Raw genomic sequence first — 24,667 nt, 5'->3', positions numbered from 1 at the left:
TTTTCTGTGAGTCACCCAAAGCAAATACAAAAGTTAATGAGTCACTGAACCCCAGAAAAATCCAGGATGTAGTCACCAACCCAAAATGGAAATCAGTCAGCAGCACCAGCCCAGGGCAACTTAAGGTGGGTGTTGCCCCTTTGCTCTAAAACAGACTTCAGCCTTTTAAAAAATGAGCAAAAAAACCCCCCAAAACAAAAAAAGAACTCTGACAATATATAGTTTTTATGGAGAAAGATAAGAAATGATCTCAAACCCTGAAGATCGTAAAGACAAATCATCTCCAGATGAAGCTGCAAAGGATGATATATGTTCGTCCCCATTTCACAAGGTTCTCTTGGAAGAATTCAAAAGGGATCTTACAAGTGAGTTAGAAGAAAAATGGGGAAAAGGTAATGAGAATTTTGAAAGAGTTTGGAAAAGGAAAAACAGAAATTAACTGAAGAAAACTCCTTAAAAATAGATTTGATGAACTGGAAAAAAAGCATATAACTCCTTGCAAAAGAGATGAAAAAGAAACCAATTCATTGAAAAACAGAATTTGTGAAATAGAAAAAAAAAAAAAAATCAATGAATAACTCATCTAAAAATTCAACTGGCCAAATGCAAAAAGAGATAAAAAAGGTAACTAAAGAAATTAATTCATTATAATTTAGAATTGAGCAAATGGAAGGGAATGACAAATAGATTTCAAGAATCAGTCAAACAAAACCAAAAAAAAAAAAAAAATGAAAAAAAAATAGAAGAAAAAATAAAATCTCATTGAAAAAAACAATTGATCTGGAAAACAAATCAAGGAAACACAATCCAAGGAATATTGGACTTCGTGAAAACCATGATAAAAATAGAATTTCTAGATTCTTCTTTTAGGAAATCAACAAGGAAAACTGCTCTGATGTCCTAGAACCAGGAGGTAAAAGAACCATTGAAAGAATTCACTGATCACCTCTTGAAAAAGAACCCAAAATGACAACTCCAAGGAACATCATAACTAAATTTCAGACTTATCAAATCAAGTAGAAAATATTGCAAGTAGCACAAAGGAAACAATTAAAATATCAAGGAGCCAAAATCAGGATTACCCAGGACCTAGTACCTTCCTAGCCATTAAAGGATCAAAGGACATGAAAGCTGATATTTTAAAAGGCAAAGGAACTTGGATTGTAGCCAAGATCCACTATCTAGTAAAAGTGAGCATTATTTTTCAGGAAAAAAAAATGGACATGCAATGAAACAAGTTAATTTCATTTATTTCTGATCAAAAGACCAGCGATGAATACAAAATTTTATCTTCAACTTCAGAAATCAAGAAAAACATAAAAAAAGTAAAAAGTGAAGAAAAAATAACTTTATTTTTAAATTTTAAAAGTGTATTTACCAATATGGGAATAAGATATAATTCTTAAGATCTATAATTCTGTTACGGGTATACATAGAGACTGTAGGTAATAAGTTGATTTTATTGTGACTATATTACTATATTACTATTTTATTCTAGTGGAAGAAGAGGAAAATTGAGTTAAAATGGGATAAATTACATCTCATGATGAGGCAATAAAAGAACTGTTGCAATTGAGGGAAAGAAGAGGGGGGTGAGCTTTGTGTGAATCTTACTTTTATCAGATTTGGCTTAAAGTGACAATTTAGCGTCATAGAGAAGCTTGTGTCACCATACTGGAAAATATAAGAGGAAAGGAAATGGGGAGTCTAATAGAGAGGTGAACAGAAGGAAAAGTGGAAAGGTATAGGAAAGAGAGAGGAGATGGTCAGGAGGAAAATACTGGGGAGGAAGGAAAGGGGGCTAAGGGAAAAGAAAAGTATAACATGGAAAACAAGATGGTAGTAAATGCAGAGTTAGTAATTTTAACTATGAATATGAAGGGGATGAATTCTCCTATAAAACAAAAGCTGATGACAGACTGAAATAAAAGCCAGCATTCTACAATTTGCTGTTTAGAAGAAACATTTAAAGCAGAGTAATACATTCAGAGCAAAGGTAAAAAGGCTGGAGGAAAATATATTATGCTTTAGCTGAAGTAAAAATAGCGGGGATAGCAATGAAGGAAAAGCAAAAAATAGATCAAACTAAATGATAAAGAGAAGGAAACTACATCCTACAAAAAGGCATCATAGATAATGAAGTAATATCCATACTAAATATATATGTACCAAGTGATATAGCATCCAAATTCCTAGACGAGTAGTTAAGAGAGCTGCAACAACAAATGACAGCAAAACTATACTATTGAGGTAACTCAACCTTGATGTCTCAGAACTAAATTGAACCACAAAATAAATAAGAAAAAAGTTAACAAGATAAATAGAATTCTATAAAAGTTTGGTATGATAGACCCTTGGAGAAAATTCTATGTAGACAGAAAGGAACATACTTTCTTCTTAGCAGTTCATGGAAACTATACAAAAATTGACCATAAATTAGAGTATAAAAACCTCAAAATCAAATGCAGAAAGGCAGAAACATTAATCCCATTTTTCAGATCATGATGTAATAAAATTTACATGCAATAAAAGGCCATGGGAATAATAGACCAAAAATTAGTTGGAAACTATATAATATAATCCTAAAAGGAATGGATGAAACAATAAATAATTGACACAATCAATAATTTCATCCAAGAGACTGACAGTAATGAAACAAAATACCAAAATTTATAGGAGTCAGCCAAAGCAGGTATTATGGGAAATTTGATATTTCTACACGCTTCCTTGCAAAAAATAGAGAAAGAGAAGATTACTAAATTGAGCTTGCAATTTAAAAATCTAGGAAAAGAACAAATTAAATGCTCCCAATTAAATACAAAATTTGTATTTGTGAAAATAAAAAAAGATTAATAAAATAGAAAATAAGAAAACTATTGAATTTATAAACAAAATTAATAGTTGAAAACACTGAGAAATAGATAAACCTTTAGTTAATTCGATTAGAAAAAGGAAAACATAAAATCAAATTATTTGTATAAAATTATTAGTATGAAAGGGAGAACTTTCCACCAATGATAAGGAAATTAGAGCAATAATTAGGAGGCATTTTGCCCAACTATATGTCAATAAATCTGATAATCTAAGTAAAATAGAGGAATACTTATAAAAATACAGATTGCCCAGATTAACAGGAATAAATTTCTTAGACAATCCCATTTTAAAAAAAGAAATTGAACAAGTTATTTATCAACCAAACAAAAAAAAATCATATTATCCCAATAGATGCAGAAAAAACATTTGACAAAATTCAATACCCATTGGTGCTTTTAAAAAAAATGAGAGTATAGGAATAAGTGGAGTTGTATTAAAATTACCAATATGTCTATTTAAAACCAAAAGCAAGTATCATATGTATTAGGGACAAACCAGAGCTATTCCCTAAAAGATCAGGGGAAAACTTAGTTTGCTCACTATCACCATTACTATGCAATATTGTATTAGAAATGTTAGCTTTGACAATAACAGAAGAAAAAGAGATTAAAGGAATTAAAGTAATGAGGAAAACAAATTATCACTCTTTGCAGATGATATAAAGATATAGTTAGAGAATCAACTAACAATTCACGATTTTAACCAAGTTGCAGGATATAAAATAAATCCACAGAAACCATCAGCATTTTTATGTATTGCCAACAAAGTCAGCACCAAGAAATACAAATATATATATATATATATATATATATATATATATATATATATTTTTTTTTAAATGACTGTAGATAATATAAAATATTTGGGAGTCTACCTGCCAAGTCAAAGTCAGGACTCTATCCTATCAACACAGTTGCAAAGCACTTTCCACAAAAAAAGTAAAATCAGATCTAATCAATTGGGAAAATATCAAGTGGTCATAATTAGACCAAGCTAATATAACAAAAATGACAATATTACCTAAATTGATCTACTTATTCAGTACCATATCAATCACACTCCTAAGAAATTATTTTATGAACTAGAAAAAATAAAATCTGAAGGAACAAAAAATCAAGAATTTCAATGAAATTAATAATAATAATAATGATAAAAAAGCAAATAAAAGTGGCTTAGCTGTATTGGACCTAAACTATATTACAAAGCAGCAAACATCAAAACCATTTGGTACTAGCTAAGAAATGAAGTAGTTGATGAGTGGAATATCTTAGGTTCACAGGACAAAATAGTCAATTGACAAATTCAAAGACCCCAGCTATTGGGATAAGAACTTACTATTTGGGGAAAAAACTTCTGGGAAAATTAGAAAGTAGTATGGCAGAACGAGGCAATACCCTACACCTAACACTGTATACCAAAATAAGGTCAAAATGGGTTCATGATTTAGAAATAAAGAGTGATATAATAAAAAAATTAGAACAAAGGACAGTTTACTTCTCAGATCTGTGGAGAAGGAAGTAATTTGTGGCCAAAGAAAACTGGAGTACATTATTGAATACAAAATAGATAATTTTGGTTATATATAGTTTAAAAAAAATTGTGCAATCAAAACCAATTCAGACAAAATCAGAAAGCAAGCAATAAATTGGGCATTTTTTTTGCATTCTAGGATTATGATAAAAACCTCATTTCTAAAATATATAGAGAATTGACTCAAATTTATAAGAATTCAAGCCATTGATAAATGGTCAGAGGATATGAATAGACCATTTTCAAATGAATAAATTGAAAACATTTCTAGTTATATGAAAAGATGCTCTAAATCACTATTGATCAGAAAAAAATGCAACTTAAGACAACTCTGAGTTACCACTACACACCTGTCAGATTAGCTAAGATGACAGAAAAAAAGATAATGATGAATATTGGAGGGGATGTGGAAAAACCGGGACACTAATAAATTGTTGGTGGAGTTGTGAAGTGATTCAACCCTTTTGAGAACAATTTGGAACTATACCCAAAGGACTATCAAACTGTATATACCCTTTGATACATCAGTGTTTCTAATGGGGTTATTATTTTCAAATTATTATCAAAAGGGTGGGAAAGGGATCACATGTGCAAAAATGTTTGTGGCAGCCCTTTTTGCAGTGTCAAAAAACTGGAAACTTAATGGATTCCCATCAATTGAAGAATGGATGAATAAATTATGGTATAAATTATGGTAATACATATATATATATACATGTATATGTATATATATATATTTTTTTTTTTAACATGATTAACATATACTGGATTACTTGCCATTTGGGAAGGCGATGAGGGAAAGGGGCAGAAACATTTAGAAGGATCAAAATACTCTGTGCAAGTCAATTTTCATTATCAGATTCAGTTCTTCAATCTGACTTTGTAATTTATTGTATGAAAGCAATGATTACCAGGTTGGTTTTAATTTTTAATAGAATAGCAATATAGGTATTTCCAGAAACTCATTTAAATATTTAAAATTTAATATTTAATAATAAGTATTATAAAATATCTCACTCTACACAATACTTTTATATACTTTTTAAAATACTTTATTTGTACTAATTTGTATATATTATTTTTTTTTTTTTATCAATTGAATATAATTCCTTTGAGAGCATGGAGTAATTCTTATTTGTGTCAAAACCCCCTAGCACAATCCCAGGCATTTCGTACACAGTGGAGCCAGTATGAGTGCAGTGGATAGAGACATCTGGTCTGCATTCAGGAAAAATTGAGTTCAAGTCTGATCTCAGACCCTTATTTATTTATATTTATTATTAAATATTATTATATATATATAATTTATTTATTATTTTATAAGATTTATTAAAATATTTTATAATTTATAAATATAAATAAATTATTAAATATTTTAGATATTTAAATCTGTGTAAATATTTTGCCCTTACATCATCTTGGTGCCCCTTAATTGACCAAAAGATTGTCAAAATCTATCGATTTCATGATTTTTAAAATGCTCTTTTATTCCAAAGTGTTTTTATCAGCTTTCTTTCATGTATTGTATTCCAGCCTCTACCTCCAATTCTTATGCATTTAGTTCAACTGTGTCTGAAATGTGTCCATACTTCTACAGCTGGTAGAATGCCAGAGAGCTGCTGATACAGCCTCTAGGTGAAATATACCAGCGATCCTCACATCCCCTGATTTTAGAGTGCTATTGTTATGACAATCTGTCAATGATTCTAAAAGTCTTCTGGCCTTCAGAATATAATAATATTTTTTCCTTAAATTTAAGAGGAAATATAGCAGTAATCCCAAGGCCCTTTGACCTTAGAGTGCTATTATTCTAACAATCTGGCCTTAGGATAGTCCTACAAACATTGCTGATTGTCAGACAGATAATCTGTTTGTCAGTGATAACCAAGTTTTTGAGACAATAGTGAATAGATCACCCCTGAAATCTACCTGTAAGCTATAAAATTAGCAAATAAGTAACATAAAACTCTGATTTCTCTTTGTCCTATAATTTTATCTTCTTTCTTCTAGTCCTTTGCTAAATCTTTTTTGGAACTTACCCCACTTCGACTGATATTACAATTGCAATAAACTTTGCCCTTTGACTTGGGGATGGGTTCAACCTGCAAGTTCTTTTGAGACACCTGGTAACACTGGTCTGTGATGCCAACATTTTGGGGTCTCCTTTTGAACCTTAACACAGTCTTTAAATCATAGTTCAAACATTCGCTCATACTTTGAGACTTCCCTGCTCTAATCACTTAATAGCATTCTCACTCTACACAATACTTTTATATACTTTTAAAAATACTTTATTTGTACTAATTTGTATGTATTATTTTTTTTAGCAATTGAATATAATTCCCTTGAAAGCATGGAGTAATTCTTATTTGTATCAAAACCCCCTAGCATAATCCAGGCATTTCGTACACAGTGGAGCCAGTATGAGTGCAGTGGATAGAGACATCTGGTCTGCATTCAAGAAAAATTGAGTTCAAGTCTGATCTCAGGCCCTTATTAGCTGTGTGACCATGGGCAAATCATTTAACCTGTTTATCTCAGTTTGCTCAACTATAAAATCAGGACTCTCATAGCACATAACTTCCAGTTTTGTTAATAAAGATAAAAGGAAATATTTGCAAAGCACTTGGTATGATACTTGACAAATAGTAACCCCTACATAAGTGCCAATTATTGTGATTATTGTTCATAGTATCATTACTGTTAAATGTTAATTTGAATTGTATTTATGTGATCTTGCTAGAGTCCACTCCATGGGTTACTCACCAGAATCCCATAGAAAGACAAAATTTGAAACTGTGGGATATGGAGTAATATAATAAAAAGCAGCTGCCTTTCTATTCTGGAAGCTGATTTGTTGTTGTTGTTGTTGTTGTTTTTGGGGGGGTTTGAACATAGGGAGTGGGCAGCATGAAGCAGGTTAATGCCTCTTCATCAAACAGGTTTCATGGTCCACATATTTCTTTTCTGACTTTCCATCCTTTAAATGTAGCAGCAACCCGAGGACAGTGGATTTAAAAGAAACCCAATTGAGCCCAATAAATGAAGTCAATTGGATGTCTTGGGGCTGCATTTCACCAGTCCTCATTTTGTTCTATTTTAAAGCGAATTTTAAATTGAACAGTCTTTCTTGTTTCTTTGTTCTCCCAGGAAAAAAGTATAATTATTTTGTTTAGTGCCTCTCAAACAATTCAAAACACACACACACACACACACACACACACACACACACACACACAAACACACACACACACAATATCCCAGAGTTAGTATTTTTTTTTTTTGGGGGGGAGGAACAAAAAGAAGCAGTAGGAACAAAGAAGCCTGAAAAAATAAAGTATTAGAGATACAGAGAGGTAAAGAAAAAGACAATGTTATAGAAAGAAATGGGGAGGGAGATATAGATCTAGTCAGACACAACAAGACAGATAGTTTCAGAAAGAGAAAGAGCAACAAAGACACACACACAGAGAAAAAGAGACAGCCAAACAAAGAGAAAGATATTTCCATTTAAAATATTTCCATTTTAATGAGCTTGAAAATTTTTTCTAAAAATTTAAACACATTCTCAAGGGATTGAAATTCTATTAGAAAAACATATTGCAAAATACCTAGATCCTTTTTAATATCTGTAGGGAAAAATAATGGATCATAGAGTAACATTTGGTGTTTTCCTCTCAGTATTCTAACAACTATAGAGCAAACATGATATGTTAGATAGAATACTGGCCATTGGGCCAGAAAGACGAGTTCAAATCCACATGTAGAGTGTCACTAGCTCTACAAACCTGAATAAATTATTTAGTCTTACTAAGCTTTATTTTCTTTATTTGTAAAAATGGGGTGATGATAGTATGAATTTAGATTCAAATGAAATAATTCATCTAAAATCTTTAGAAGGATCAAAATACTCTGTGCAAGTCAATTTTCATTATCAGATTCAGTTCTTCAATTTGACTTTGTAATTTGTTGTATGAAAGCATTAATTACCATATTGGTTTTAATTTTTAATAGAAAGCAATATAGGTATTTCCAGAAACTCTTAAATATCTGTGTAAATATTTTGCCCTTACATCATCTTGGTGCCCCTTCACTGACCAAAAGGTTATCAAAATCTATCGATTTCATGATTTTAAAAATGCCCTTTTAAATGAAAATCGAAATAAATTCTCCATAGACATTAAAATAGAAATGATAAAAGACTCAAATAATAAGTATTGTAGCATCTATTGAAGACAGTTATACTAATGGATTTGACTGATCTGTGAATTGGCCCATCTGGGCTGAAAAGCAATTTGTAATTATACAAGAAAAATCATTATACTTGTTATATAGTTCCATGCAACAATTTTTCTATTTAACACATATCACAAGAAGGCCAAAGACAGAAATGTTTCCAAAAGTTCATAGCACAACCTTTTAAATTACAAAAAATGAAAAACATCTAACTTCACAGTAATTGAGAAGTAGTTGGATATGGTGTGTTATATGAATGTAATTAAATTCTATTGAATTTGTCTAAAAAATGAAGATGAGAATTTCAGAGAAACAAGGAAAGATTTGTGGAGCCCATGGAAAGTGAAGTAAAATAATCAGGAGATTGAATTATATAAGTACAATAATATGAATGGTTTTATTAATATTATTCATACACTAAGTTTTTCTGATTAATTATAATCTCCCCTTATATTCAAGGAGGCCATCTAATGAAATATTTTCCCCCCTGGTTGCATCGATAAAGATCCTTGAATGCTAAATGTTGCATATAGTACAAGCTATTATAGCAATACTGCTTGTTTCCATTTTATTACAAAGAAAAGTTCAATGGAAAGGAAAGTATTGGAACACAATGGTGCATAAGAACAAAAAGCATTGATAAAATTGAGAAACAAAAGGAGGAGGAGCAGAATAAGAAAGATGAAAAGAAGGAAGAAAAAAGAAAGAAATAGAAGAAAAGAGGAAAAGAAAAAGAAGGAAGGAGAAATGAAAAAGGAAGGAGGAAATACTTTGCAAGTTTTTTTTTTTTTTTCTGGTTCTGCAATATATTTCTTATTACACATCTCATTTCATATATAATAAAATTACTGCAGCTGCTAAAACAACAAAAATCAAACTTGAAATCCACTATCATTTGAATTTCACCAAATGGCTGAATATATCTGCATGATCTAATTTCCATTCACCATTCCCATGATTGGTAGACTGTGCTTAAAGTAGCTGTTGATATTTTGAGATCTTAAAGTACCTATGATATACACTGTTGTAATGGAAGTAGGTTTGCTTATAAAGAAATATGTAATCAGTTTCCAATTTTTACAGTGTTTAAAGTATACTTCAGAATGGAAACAGAAACATGGGTAAGGTAAAATATTACCAATATAAAAAGAACTTTAAGATCATCTTTCCTTAGATAACAGAATGTGAAACAAGAAATGTAAGTTATATGGAGAGAAATAGCTTTTTCCTATAAGGATGAGGCAAGATGATATTTCCTAACAATATAGCTACCTACAAAATTAATGGAGACCCTTGGCTAATGAGGTACCCTTTATTAATGGTTATGAGGCATTTTGTCATGGATACTTGGAAGTGAAATCTTGTGGAATGAGTAGGCTTCTAAGGTCCCATTTACGTTTGAGATTATTTTTTTTCTCTGTGAGATGACAAACACATCATTTAAAAATGCATAGAAAAACATTAAGACATATTACAGTGACCAATGTAGCCTTCCATCTCATCACGTAATAATAAATACTTCAAGATAGACCTATTCCCTTCTTAAATTAACCAAACTCAAACAATGCATTTAGCTGAATTCTCCATACAAGAAATATTGTTTTTGTGAAATATTGATGCTATATGGAGTCAACAACTAAGCCCTCTGAGATAGGAAGATTCCCATGGGGAATAAGACAAAGGAATATTGAAGAGGCTGGATGCCAAATCCCTGAGAATTTTAACAATCCTAGAGATTAACAGAAACACAAGTTTCTAACTGGTACCAATCTTTTTAAACTGCTCTATATTAACAATTTATTATTATTCCAGTAATCTCCATTTTTAGACTATAAGTTCACTTTCTTTCCTGAGCATGTTGATTAACTTTAAAATGCAAGAGTAAATCTCTGAAGGGACACACACACACACACACACATCCAATATGTTGTAAACTTCTTTTAGGTTGAGACAGAACATAATATGTCAGAGTTGTTATGGGCCCAATCTAATCAAGTCCTATGAGAGGGAATCATTTGGGAGTATAGAGGAGTCTTCGTTTCCTTCTCTGCTCTGCGACCAAAACATAACTTTGAAAACTTCAAAAATATAGATGATTTTGTCATATAATCAGTAGTTTTTGACAATTGTCCTTGAAACCCTATTGCTTGACAGTATCATTTGCCCTAGGACCAAATAAGAACTGATGCAGAGTAAAACAAACAAAAGGAGGAAGATATTTTGTTCCATAATAACCACACTGCAAAGAGGAACAACTTAGAAAGTCTTTAGAATTCTAATCAATGTGATTACCAAAAATAATTCCAAAAGACTGATAATAAAGCATGCTGTATGCCGAGAGAGAGACAGAGACAGAGACAGAAAATAATTCATATGGCAAAAATATATTTTTGGATAGAGTTTATAGGGAAATGTATTTTGTTCACTATATTCATCTTTGTTGTAAATATTATAGTTATTTTGTTTAAATTGAGAGTATAGAAAAGGAGAGAAAATAACTAGTTATTTCCAAGAATTTTTTCTTAAATAAGAGGGAAATATTTAAGAATATGATTTGATGATAAGGAGAAAGAACAGCTATTCTAATGAGTGTAGTGTAGTGTAAATTTAGGAGTGTAGTGAAAATTTAGAAGGAATAGAAGAAAATCAACATTTATATATATATATATATATATATATATATATATATATATATATATATATATATATATATACATATATAAATATGATGTAACAAATGCCAACCCATGCTGAGGAATACACTAGAAACCAAGAGAAATAAAATGTTCAGGAAAAACAAAACAAAACAAAACAAACACACAAACACACACAAAAAAAACATTATTCATACACTTGAGGAATGAGCCATGTTATGGCAGTAAACAAATGTAAAAGACTAATGTAAAAAATCCTAAATATATCAACTATATGAGAAATAATTCATTTAAAGTATGTCTGCTGAGACACAAATAGGCATAATGAAAACACAATTGTACTTGAAATCTGAAGTTCTGGTTCCAAAGATGAGGTAGATAATAACATCTATCTAAGGAAGGTCACAAATTATCTGATCCTCAATTCTTATATATCTTAAGAGGGGATATTAATATTTGTCCTTATGTGATTCTCAGAAAATTAATATCTGATCCCTTTATGCAACACTCTTTGATAACCAGTTATAGAAGTAGAGTTAGTAAAAGAACCTCACTGGGTCAGTGAAGTTACAGATTTGGTTCTTTCTTTCTTTCTCTCTCTTCCTTCCTTCCTTTGTTTCTTTTATATTTCCCTCCTTCCTTCCCTTCCTTCCTTCCCTTCCTTCCTTCCTTCCTTCCTTCCTTCCTTCCTTCCTTCCTTCCTTCCTTCCTTCCTTCCTTCCTTCCTTCCTTCCTTCCTTCCTTCCTTTCTTCCTTTCTTCCTTCCTTTCTTTCTTTCTTTCTTTCTTTCTTTCTTTCTTTCTTTCTTTCTTTCTTTCTTTCTTTCTTTCTTTCTTTCTTTCTTTCTTTCTTTCTTTCTTTCTTTCTTTCTTTCTTTCTTTCTTTCTTTCTTTCTTTCTTTCTTTCTTTCTTTCTTCCTTCCTTTCTTTCTTTCTTTCTTTCTTTCTTTCTTTCTTTCTTTCTTCCTTCCTTTCTTTCTTTCTTTCTTTCTTTCTTTCTTTCTTTCTTTCTTTCTTTCTTTCTTTCTTTCTTTCTTTCTTTCTTTCTTTCTTTCTTTCTTTCTTTCTTTCTTCTTTCTTTCTTTCTTTCTTTCTTTCTTTCTTTCTTCCTTCCTTCCTTCCTTCCTTCCTTCCTTCCTTCCTTCCTTCCTCCTCCCTCCCTCCCTCCCTCCCTCCCTCCTCCCTCTCTTTCTTCTTCTTCTTCTTCTTCTTCTTCTTCTTCTTCTTCTTCTTCTTCTTCTTCTTCTTCTTCTTCTTCTTCTTCTTCTTCTTCTTCTTCTTCTTCTTCTTCTTCTTCTTCTTCTTCTTCTTCTTCTTCTTCTTCTTCTTCTTCTTCTTCTCTCTCTCTCTCTCTCTCTCTCTCTCTCTCTCTCTCTCTCTCTCTCTCTCACACACACACACACACACACACACACACACATACACACGTACATTTGTCCAATCAGTGTGGTAAAAAGAAGGCCAGCATTTGTAGCAGAAAGACCTGTATTCAAGTCTACAAGCTAACCTATTACCTGCTAACCTGGTAGTATCATTCTACTATTATTTAGTTCAGAGAACAAGTTACTTAACCTTTAAAGTTCAGAAAACTGTTTAAGATTTTGAGCCTGTTATTTTGGTGTTTAATGAAGAGAGTAAGTTCCCCAAACTAAAAAATTCATATGTACATACCACAAAGAATCTCATTGTCATAACTGTGAGGATAGAAGGGATTTTTTTTGGGGGGGGTAAAGTTAATGGATTATGGAAATGTGAGTCATTGTTGTTACTGTCTATCATTTTGCAAGAATGCATTTAAAAATATACAGGTAATATTGTTGCTACATAGAAAATCATAGAATACATATTGCTGTGGTAAACTGGTTGAACAAATGAGGAATATGTTAAAAAAATAAATGCTTTAGAAACATGAGAGAGATTTAAAAACCTAAGGGCAGCTAAGAGAAAATGAAAGCATTTTGGGGGGAAATTCACAAGGCTAAGAAGAAATATTTTATTTGTTTCCATTTATATTTCTTTTTCCTTTTTGTTGAATGAGCAAGAACAGGAAAAAAAAAAAAAAAAAAGAAAGCTTATTTGAGGTCCCCGAAGCAAATACTAGAAAAGCTGAGCTGTTTTTGAAAGTCAGAGTGTTAGAAAAATGAAGTCACTATTATAACAACCAAAATGTTAAGGATAAAAAAAAAATAAGTTTTCCTGGAATTTCAATTATTCAATGTAACTTTTAGTGTGTATGTGTGTGTGTGTGTGTGTGTGTGTGTGTGTGTGTGTGTGTGTGTGCAAAGTAGTGATTTAGAAGACAACTTATCTACTGTTAAAAATATATAATCTACTTTGGTTTAAGCATCTAAAAATAATTTATTTAGTAAGTTCTCTGTGCCAGACATCATGTTGTGTAGTTGGGATACAAAGATGAAAATCAAATCCTCCCTCTCCACCAGAAGCATTCATTCTGCCTTCTATAAAATTCTATATAAGTCATGAAGTAATAACTAAGATTCTCTTAAGTCTAAAACAAGATTGAACTTTTATATAAGACCACAAATATCCAAAATCCTTTAAATATTTTCCTGGAATTAATATTGGTAATCACTTTTGTACTTTATGATCAACTTTTATGGTCACTGAAAAATATCTGTTTTATAGATCAGGAAACTGAGTCTTAAAACAGACCAAGTTGCATTCTTCAAGTCACTAACAACTATCTAGAATGAAAATTCAATTCTCATATCCACTTCAAGGCTGGATTTTCTTATCTGGTGATAAGAAAATATATTCTGCTGAAGTGATGGACAAGGTACTTATTGAATTTTATGAGCTGGGATTTGATTCTTGTTGATAAGATGAAGCTACTTTGGAGGGCAGTGTTATACTTGGAACATTTATTAGATTTGAATTTAAAATAGTCCTCTTTATTAAAAGACAAGCTAGGCAAAATTGTCCTAAATGGAAGATTTTTAAGGATTCTTGATCAATTTCAACTCAACTTTAGAACTCAGTAAGTGATCAGTACTTATCTGGTTAAAGTTTCTTCCCAATAGCCATACATCTTCCATGATCATCTTCTTAAAAGATCATGATTCCATTGGAAGAGAATGACTTATGATTCCAAGGCTCTGGAGGAGAAGTTTCATTAAGATGAGAAGCTGGTTATTTCCCCTAGTTTCTAAATGTGTGCAAAAAAAAGATAAAAACATATTATATTAAGGTTAGTAAATAGAAGATACTTGCTTAAGAATGACTGGGGAAGATTTCTTGTAGAAAGTAGTATTTGCCTGTCTTAAGACATAAATAAAAACTTCTCAAAACAATTACAAGCTATTAACAACTGTATTAAAAGATTACTTCAAATCATCACTGATAAATAAAAATCAAATCAAATTTGATGGTTTATCTTGCTTTCAGTAAGTTATCAAAGATGAAGATAATGGGAATTTTTAATAGTGGAAATTTTATATAAAGACAAGTATACAGATAAATTATTAATAGAGTGTTGGTTTAGTCCAACTATTCTGGAAAATAATTTTAAATTAGGCTTGGAAAGAGATTAATATCTTCCTGCTTTTTGACCCAATGATCCTACTGCTAGACACTCACCTTAGGAAAGCCAAAAATCAAAATATTTTACCAACTTTGTTAGTAATTAGAACTGGAAACTAAATTAATATCCATGGATAACATAATGACTTAGCAAGTTGAGATAGATGAAAACAATGGAATATTTACACTATGTCATAAAGAAAATAAAGACATAAAACCATGGAAATACAATCTATGAAGTTAAGTAAGAAGAATAAGGAAAACAATAAACAATCTAAGTTCCTTCTTAGTTGGGATTGTTTTATTGATTGTACTTGTATCCAAAACATTTACTAGTTTCTGCTAATAATAAGTACTTAATTAACTACTTATTGATTGCTTACTAGATGGAAATAGAAAGAACTGCAAAGAAAAATTGAAAATAAATGTATATTATTATAATCAAATTTGGAAATGAAAGAGAATTGAGGACATGTCCTAATTTGCTAATATGGATTAAAATGGAATTGGAACATAACATTTATTTTCAGATAGATTTATTTGTTTGTCTTTTTTTTTCTTTATTATTCATGAAAAGAGATGGCTTAATTCTGAAAAGGCAAGGAGGATGTATTGGAAATGAATTGTGCTAAAGAAGCCTTAATAGATCAATACATTTTTTTAAAAATTGAGCTGTCCCAAAGTCAGTAGTTAAGATGTCTACCTAGAGAACTTTAATTAAAGGCTGAAAAATAACTTGTCTGATACATTATAAGAAATATTTATTTAGGTTGCTCCAAAAGCCATTAAAGACCCTTTGAACTCTGAGTTGTTGTGTTTCTTGATTTACTACATGTTTGATGCTGGTTAAGTCACTTAACTTTTATGAGGCTGATTTCTCATATTTTTTGACGCAAAAATCTTACTGCTAGACACTTTAGGAAAGCCAAAAATCAAAAGAAACTGAAAGAATCTATAAATAATCCACTTCCATCTGTGACTATTTGACTATCTTATACCTTATGTTTCAACATTGAGAAATGACATCTTTCAACATAATTTTTAGACAACACAAGTAGCAAAAAACAAATAAAAAGGAAGGATTCTTGAAGTTTCCTAATGGATTAGAAATAGCCTATATTTCTGTAGTGTTTCTTGTATGTTTGTAAAGCAGTCCACATGCATTATTTCACATGAACGTTACAATATCTCCACTAGAATCATCTTTCTTTTATCAATAGAGATGAATTCAGCAAATTGAAGTGATTTACTCAAAGAACTAACGTGATAGATGACCACTGTTCTTTCCACAAAAGCATGGTTCCTTTCTGCTTCTTGCATTATGCCATCCTACTACTAACAATCAATGTATCCAAATGTTAAAAGGCATATGTTAATTTGATGACTCATTTTTGTAGTGTTTTTTGCTGTTCATTATTTTTAGTCATATCCAAGTCTTTCTAAGCCCATTTGGGGTTTTATTGGGAAAGGTACTTTGTCCACTTTATATTAACAGACAAGGCAAACAGGGTTAAATGACTTGCCTAAAGTCACACAATTATTCAGGATCTGAGGTCAGATTTGAACTCAGATGGTAAATACTCCTGACTCCAAGCCTACTGCTCTATTTACTGTGCCATCTATATCCTGTTCTTTTCATATATGATAACTACTTTTTTATTTACTTTTGTATAACATATTAAAATGTAAAAACATTTGTAATCTATCATTTTTTGTGGTGGGGTATAATGTACAAGCTGATTCCCTGAAGGGCCTCACAATCAGCCAGAGTCAGGATAAATCAAAGTCCTCGGTCTTTAGAGGAAGAAGTGAAGGAGGCAAGCAAGCTGCCACGTGGCTTGCAAAAGATGTATCCTGGATTCTGGAGGCCAGAGTCTCCAGCCTCTCTCCTCCTTGTCCTGCCATGAAATGACCCTGACTTCTCTCCCTCGGCCCTCCAATCCTTGGCTATGATTGCCTTACCACCAAGCATTCACTAATCATGGGGAGAGCCATCATCTAAATATATGCTTATAGAGCCATTATCTTACATCCAATATGTAATAAGCCTTAAGTGTGCTCTTGTCTGATTCAAGCACACCTTTTTCAGAGTTTCAGTCCTCTACAATAGGGGAAAGATAGTTGCATATCTTTTTGTTCAATCTCAGTCACACATTATGTTAATGTCTCTAAATTTGGGATTAAAGTAGAAACTATAATTATAGCTTAATCAGATTATACAATTCCATCAATCAAAGCAGATCAATTACTTCACTAAAGTTTATATTCTTATGGAGATGCCTCAGTCACTAAAGAGTTTAAGTGATTTAGTATAGATTCACACAGCTATTATGTGTCAAAGTCAACTGAGACTTGAACCCAGGTCTTCCTGGCTCAGGATCAATTGTCTTCTTTGTATTATATATTCCCATATACTTAAGTGTAATATATAAACATTAACATTTTCAGGCAATATGTGTCTAATAAATATAATATTCAGCTAATAATGTCTAACATACAGACATTCAACATATCCTCATCAGTAGAATTTTTCAGTAGAATAATACTAATCACGATTTTTTTTAAAAATATGGGTAAAAGTACCAGCATTGTCACTAAGTAGCTGTGTAAGCTTACGTTGGACTTCAGATTGTGCATTTTTTTTTAAAAAGTGCCTTCAATTAGATTTCCCAGAATTTCTAAAAGAACTCTAAATTTTGATCTATGATGAATAATTAATACCAAAGCTAATAATGTAATTAGATAGATACACAGGCAAATAGCTGGATCTGTCTATGTAAGGAAAAAAATCTTCTAAATATGTATTTACCCGGGATAACAATTGTGATCTCAAAGTTAAAAGCCAATATAGATTTAATGAAAAAAGGGAACTATACTATATGACATCTATATTAAACATTATTGTTTCATTTCAGACTTTTAAAAATAAGTAAACAGTATGTTACTCTGAAAAGTATGTAATGCATATTACAATATACTAGGCAGACTGGAATGTTGGTATAGGAAATGATGAATTGATTAGAATATTTTAAAAATTAAAAGATTCAGCCTTATGGAATAAGATGTTATCTACCTTTAGAGAAACAGGTATTTTAGATGCATATAAATGTATATATGTCTATAATTTATACATATATATATCTATATATATGTACATATATACATATTTATGTGAACATATAGCTGTGCACATATATGTGGGCACATGCATGTATGCCTAAGCATCTAAATGCATACAAACATATATATGTAAATGTATATATGTATGTATGTGTGTATGGATAGACAGACACCTAGATAGATAGATAGATAGATAGACAGACAAGTAGATATATAAATAGATAGGCAGATAGATGGATAGGTAGACAGATAGATAGGTAGATAGATCTATTCTTGGGGGAGAGGGAAGAAGGGAAAATTGGAGAAAGTAAAAAAGTGTACGGTACAGAAGAAAATAAAAGCTTCAAGTATACAAAGAAAAGGTCAACAACCCTGAACACAATGTATGGTATTTATTATTCAGACTTTTAAAAAATAAAAATGTATAGCTTTATTTTGAATAATCTCATATTCTGCCATGCATATGGTACTTTTTTTTCTTTTCATATTTTGTATTTAAGTTCAAAATAAATAAAGCACAAAGACATTGAGTAGGAGATAATACATTCATGTTTTCTCCCCTATTCATATATAAATTCCTTGAGATCAGGGAGTATTTTACTTCATCTCTGTACCTTCTACTATAGTACCATCCATGTGTTGTGCTTGTGAGCTAGTTGGGACAAAAATAACTAAATGTATTAGCTTGTACAATGAACTAACTTCTGACATCTTAAAAAAATTATGTAAAATATATTGATTTTTTTTGAAAGTAATAATTTTACATGATTTAGAATCAAGTTAATAAGATTTTTATTTATTTATTTTTTGCTGAGGCAATTGGGGTTAAGTGACTTGCCCAGGGTCACACAGCTAGGCAGTGTTAAGTGTCTGAGGCTATATTTGAACTCAGGTCCTCCTGACTTCAGGGATGGTGCTCTATTCACTGTGCCACCTAGCTGTCCCAAGTTAATAAGAATTTTGAAACATTATTTAATTCTTTTCCATGAAACCTTCATCAGACTAAATATTAAGCGTACCATTAGAAAAGAGTACATTTTGTCAAAGTCGGCCTTACATATAGACTGTCTATTTTTAATGAAGTTCGAAATATATGAGTTTCCAAGCCACCAAAAAATATTTATCTTTATCTTTTTGATGAATCTTTCAATCTTTTTTAATTTGGCTCAATATATGGGTGTATTTAAATATTCAATCTTGATTTTTGAACTTTTGTAATTCTGCAGCAATTTTTGTACTATATCAACATATACTGAAATATGTTATTCTCTAAAATGGGACAAGCATTTCAGACCCATTGGATACAAGCATTCCCAACAAAATTGTGGTTTTATATTACTGACAAGAGTGTGATAGAGTATTGAAAGAAAAACTGGGCTGTACAATTAAATTTTTTGTCCATCTTCCTTTCTTATCCATGATTTTCTTTTTCTTCAGAGAAAAACTTAGTCACTTTTTCACCCTAGTTATCCCTCTGTTCTTTGAATTTCAGTCTATATTACACTATAAATGGACCAGTGTTAACATTCCCAGTTGCCAAATGTCATTGATGATTTTTGCCTGAATTCTAAGTCATTTTCAAACAAATATTGCAATGATTTCTTGCTGTTGCTCATCATTTTATTTTCCAAATGCTTTGACATATGTGGTCTCATTTGAACTTCAACACAATGTCATATGGTAAATAGAACAGATCTTTTTCAATTTATTTGACAGACAAGGAAATTGTTCTATAAAAATTTTAAACCTTTGGAGTAATTTTTTTGCTTCCAGTGGGTTTGGAAAGCTTGTTCTATTTGAAAATAAAGTTATATTTCACTATATATTAATATTCTGAAAAGAAAAAAAAAATCATTCCAAAACTATAGAAGTTCTCAAATGGAAATAAAATCCTACAACATAACTTCATACTGCAACACCAAATGTTAAGAGATTTATTAGTATAGCAGAGGTGAAAATATGACATCACATGATTTTTATCAAGATCATCCAATAAAGTAAAAGACCCCAGGTTACTTAGATATATAGTATTCAGTAAAATGAATTTCATCTTAGACTTTCTAGGGGAAGAGGAAGGGAATAACCATTTAAAGAGCATTTGCTATGTGTTAGGTGGTATACCAAATGGTTTTTAAAAGTATCTCATTTTTTAATTTTTTGTTATGGTTTAAGAAATTGAGCATTGTCATAATACATGATTGTTGGGATATAAAAGTCTGTAAAATAGTAAAAATTCCTAGGTAAGAGAAATATTATTTTGTAGAAACATTTAAATAAAAGAATGTACGCTTTTTTTTTTTTTTTTATTTCTGAGAAGTCCAATATCACAGGAGCCATGGTTGGTTTAACTGTATTGAGAAAGTTAGTTTAAATAGAGTCTGGAAACTAAAATGAATGGTTTTTAATTTCCTAACTTTAAAAAGAATGAATGGGCCCCAGTGCCCTCATTCTTTCTGAAGAAAATGAGTAGTTCTTTTTTTTTTTTTAATAATTGAATCAGGGTTCCCAATTCTGCAATGTGCTAAGTCTCAGTCTTGCTCTGATGATAAATATCTTACCATTCCTGCCTTTCTGCCAGGAAATTCAGAGGAGTGATCATCTGTTGAGGATGTAATCATATATGAATGATTTAAATATTATTATAGCATAATGATATTTATATATTTCAAAATGTATATGTAAACATTTAATTTCTTCCCTTTTTTACATAATTACTAGGAACATTAGCATCATAAAATATGGCTTATACATTCTTGGAGATTTTTTTTACATCTTTATAGCATACATTTAATTGGGATGTCAGATTATGACTACTTGTCTAGTTTTATCATTTTATATATATAAATATATATACATATATATGTATATATATATGTGTGTGTGTGTATATATATATATATATATATATATATATATATATATATATATATATATATATATATATATATATATATATATATATATTTTTTTTTTTTTTTTGCAAAACAGTCTCTGTTAAGTGACTTTCCCAAGATCACAGAGCTAGTAAGTATCTAGTGTCTGAGTCTAAATTTGGTGTCAGGTTCTCCTGACTCCAGGACCAATGCTCCCTATCTACTGCACTAACTCACTGCCATAATTCATTTTTATTTGTAAATTTTGAGTGAAACCAAAAATTTAGAGGTTCAATGAAATACTTAAATTTATTGTTTCTAGTTAAGAATTTTCTATATATTTAGAGTTTCTCATTTAAATGTCTATCACAAGATTTCAATATAGGAAGCCTATAGGAGATGAATCAAAAAGCATGACTGATAGGTTGTATCAATATCAACAATGGCAAAATAGGAGAAATTTTATTTTTTTCTAATTGACCTATCTAGATGCATACATAATAGGTACTTAAAGAGGTGTGGACTCATTCTCACTAGAAATATAGACATGTGAAAACTTACATAACTGTCTAATCAAAAAAAGTTTTGAAATAAAAATTATTGAGGACAGAAAATATGACATGATATCTCACAACAATAAGAAAAAATCAGAGCTAATATTATATAGTATATTAAAGTTTACAAAACATCTGTTAGGTAGGGACTACCTTAGATAACAGTGATTAAGAAGGGATAAGAATACAATTGGAGTCAATCAGTTCTTTGCAGATTGCATGGAATGGATACCAAAGTATAATCCAAAACTGAGAAGATGTCAATCAGTTGGGAAATGGCTAAATAAGGTATGGTATATGAACGAAATTGAATATTATTGTTCAATAAGGAATGATGAACAGGGTGATTTCAGAAAAAGCTGGAAAGACTGACATGAATTGATGCTAATTCAAGTGAGCAGAACCAAGAAAACATTGTACACAGTAACAAGATTTTGTGATGATCAACTGTAATAGACTTGGCTCTTCTCAATAATATAGTGATTCAAAACATCTCCAGTAGAGGAATGAAAAATGTCAATTCTATCCAGAGAGGGAACTATGGAGACTGAATGGTTCAAAGCAAAGTATTTTCATCTTTTCATTTGTCTTCTTTCTCATGTGTTTGTGTTTTATTTTTCCTCTTTGGATCTGATTTTTCTTGCACAACACGACAAATATGGAAATATGTCTAAAAGGACTGCATATATGTAACCTATATTAGATTGTTTTGCTGTCTTGGGGAGGGAAAAGGTAAAGGAGGGAGAAAAATTTATAACAGAAAGTCTAAAAAGAATTAATGTTAAAGACTACCTTTGCATATATTTGGAAAAATAAAATAATATTAAATATTGGAAAATCCTAGAACCTCAATAATGGGAAACAATGATTTTTTTTTTCCTTTTTTAAAATTTTTCAAAATACATGCAAAAGTAATTTCCAACCTTAAACTTTGCAAAACCTTGTGTTTCAAAATTTCTCCCTCTTTTCCTCTCTCTCTCCTCCCTAATACAGCAAGTAATTTGAAATAGGTTAAGCATATGCAATTCTTCTAAATATATTTCCATATTTGTCATTGCTGCGCAAAAACAAATCACATGAAAAGAGAAAAAAAAGACAAGGGAAAAATAAGCAAGTTAACAAACAACAAAATAGTTGAAAATATTATGTCTTAATCCATAGTCTCCATAGTACTCTCTTTGAATAAAAACACAATGATTTAAAAAATATAGATTTATTTATTTTATTATTTATTTATTGACTATTACATTATATATAATGACTAAAATATGAATTTAGTTAATGATTAATTAATAATTTGATAATTTAAATTTAAAAAAAATAATCCTGGAGTTTCAAAAAATATGCAAGTCACCGAGGTTTAGGATTGTTAAGTAGATGAACCCGAAAACATGACTTATGAGAAATAAATCTGTGGGTCAATCTCTCCCCAGACTCTACTATGTTGAGGCTCTGGGCTGTGATGCTACAACCTAGGCCTCCAGTACAGTGGCCCTACATTCTCTACTGCAAAGAATGGGGCAGCTAGCTGTTGAATCCTGACAATCATTGGGACAATGGAGGACATACAGTTTGACAAGGCTCTCCCTCCCATCTTCAGTGCCCTCAAAGTGCAGTACAGGGAAACTAGAATGGTTCTGGAAGTGTTCTAACATCTGGGTGAGAGCATAGTCTATACCTTATTTTGTATGGCATTGAAGAATTGGTGAGAGGATTGGTGTGACCCAATCAAAATCCCTGTGGGCCTGGAATATTATGAAAGTCTTTGGAGAGTTTATAGATGAAAGGAATCAAATCAAAACCAAACAGTTTGCTACTATTCATGCTGAGACTCCTGAGTTTATAAGTAAGAGTGCAGAGCAAGAATTCTTGGTCACTGGAATCAAAGTTGTGGGTATTTTGGCCCCCAATACCAATGGTGACAAAATTAGTCTATCTGGTGGTTCTGATGTGGGAAAGACTGTATTGATTATGGAGCTATTGAACAATGTTGCCAAAGCTCATGATGATTATTCTGTGTTTGCTGGTATTCATGAATGATCCCAAGAAGGCAATGGTATACCAGAAGATGACTGAGTCTGGTGTCTTTAACCTGAAGGATGTCAATTCCAAGGTAATATTAATATATTGTCAGATGAATGAATCACTTTTTGGTAGGGCCCAGGTAGCCTTGACTGACCTCACTGTATCTGAACACTTGAGAGATCAAGAGGATCAAGATGCACTGCTCTTCATTGATAATATCTCCCCATTCACTCAGGCTGACTCAGAGATATCTGCTTTACTATGTAGAAACCCCTCTACTAGGGAGGGAGGGGAACATCTGGAAAAAATGAATACAAGGGATAATGTTATAAAAATTACTCATGCATATATACTGTCAAAAATGTATAATTATAAAATTAATAAAAAAAGAAACCCCTCTACTATTCGTGACCAGACCACCTTGGCTACTGCAATGGATACCATGCAGGAAAGAATTATCACAATCAAGAAGAGTTTTATCACCTCTGTGCAAGCTATGTGCCTGTTGATGATTTTACTAGCCACTCTTGCCACGTCTTTGTGTAGTTGGATACTTCCACTATGCTGTCCGAGGCCATTGCTGATCTGGGTATTTGCCCTGTAGTGGATCCTTTAGACTCCACCTTCAGTTCATGGATCCCAACATGGTTGGCAATAATTAGCACTATGTTGTTGTCCACAGTGATTTTGCAGGGCTATACATTGCTATCCTTGATATGGCTGAATTGTCTGAAGAAGATAAATTGACTGTGTCTTGAACCTGGAAAATCCAGTATTTCTTGTCACAGCTATTCCAGGTTTCTGAGATATTCACAGGACATATAGGAAAGTCGGTACCCCTGAACGAAACCATCAAGGATTATAACAGATCTTGGCAGATCAATATGGCTATCTCCCATAACAGGCCTTCAGTATAATAAGAGTCATTGAAGAAACTGTGACAAAAGCTGAAAACTGTCTGAAGAGCACTTATGAAGAGTCACTTTCACCTGTCACACATCCTTCAATTTCAGTCTTTTGAGCAAACAAGAACTTTCTTTGGAAATGCTATGTACTGTGAATATTTGAACGTTTGAATGAAATGTACATCTCAACACCCAAAATAAGGGAAGGGAGATAAATGTGATCTTAGGATTTTGTGCAAATAAGTGCTCCCAAGTAGGTGATTTTGACTTCCCCTGATCTTCCCTGAGATGCTCTCCACCATCCTTCTACTCTGTCCTTACTGGATTTCCTCACAGATTGTTCTTTGGTTGTTTAAA

At 31.4% G+C, this 24,667-nt stretch overlaps 1 pseudogene; it reads left to right on the top strand.

Moving 5' to 3' along the window:
* Positions 1 to 244: 244 nt before the first annotated feature.
* LOC141553029 (ATP synthase F(1) complex catalytic subunit beta, mitochondrial-like) lies at positions 245 to 24,426 on the top strand (annotated as a pseudogene).
* Positions 24,427 to 24,667: the final 241 nt, after the last annotated feature.

The sequence above is a fragment of the Sminthopsis crassicaudata genome, chromosome 2 (assembly GCF_048593235.1).
Source record: "Sminthopsis crassicaudata isolate SCR6 chromosome 2, ASM4859323v1, whole genome shotgun sequence".
NCBI classification, from domain to species: Eukaryota; Metazoa; Chordata; class Mammalia; order Dasyuromorphia; family Dasyuridae; genus Sminthopsis; species Sminthopsis crassicaudata.
This window is presented reverse-complemented; position numbering and strand designations above follow the sequence as displayed.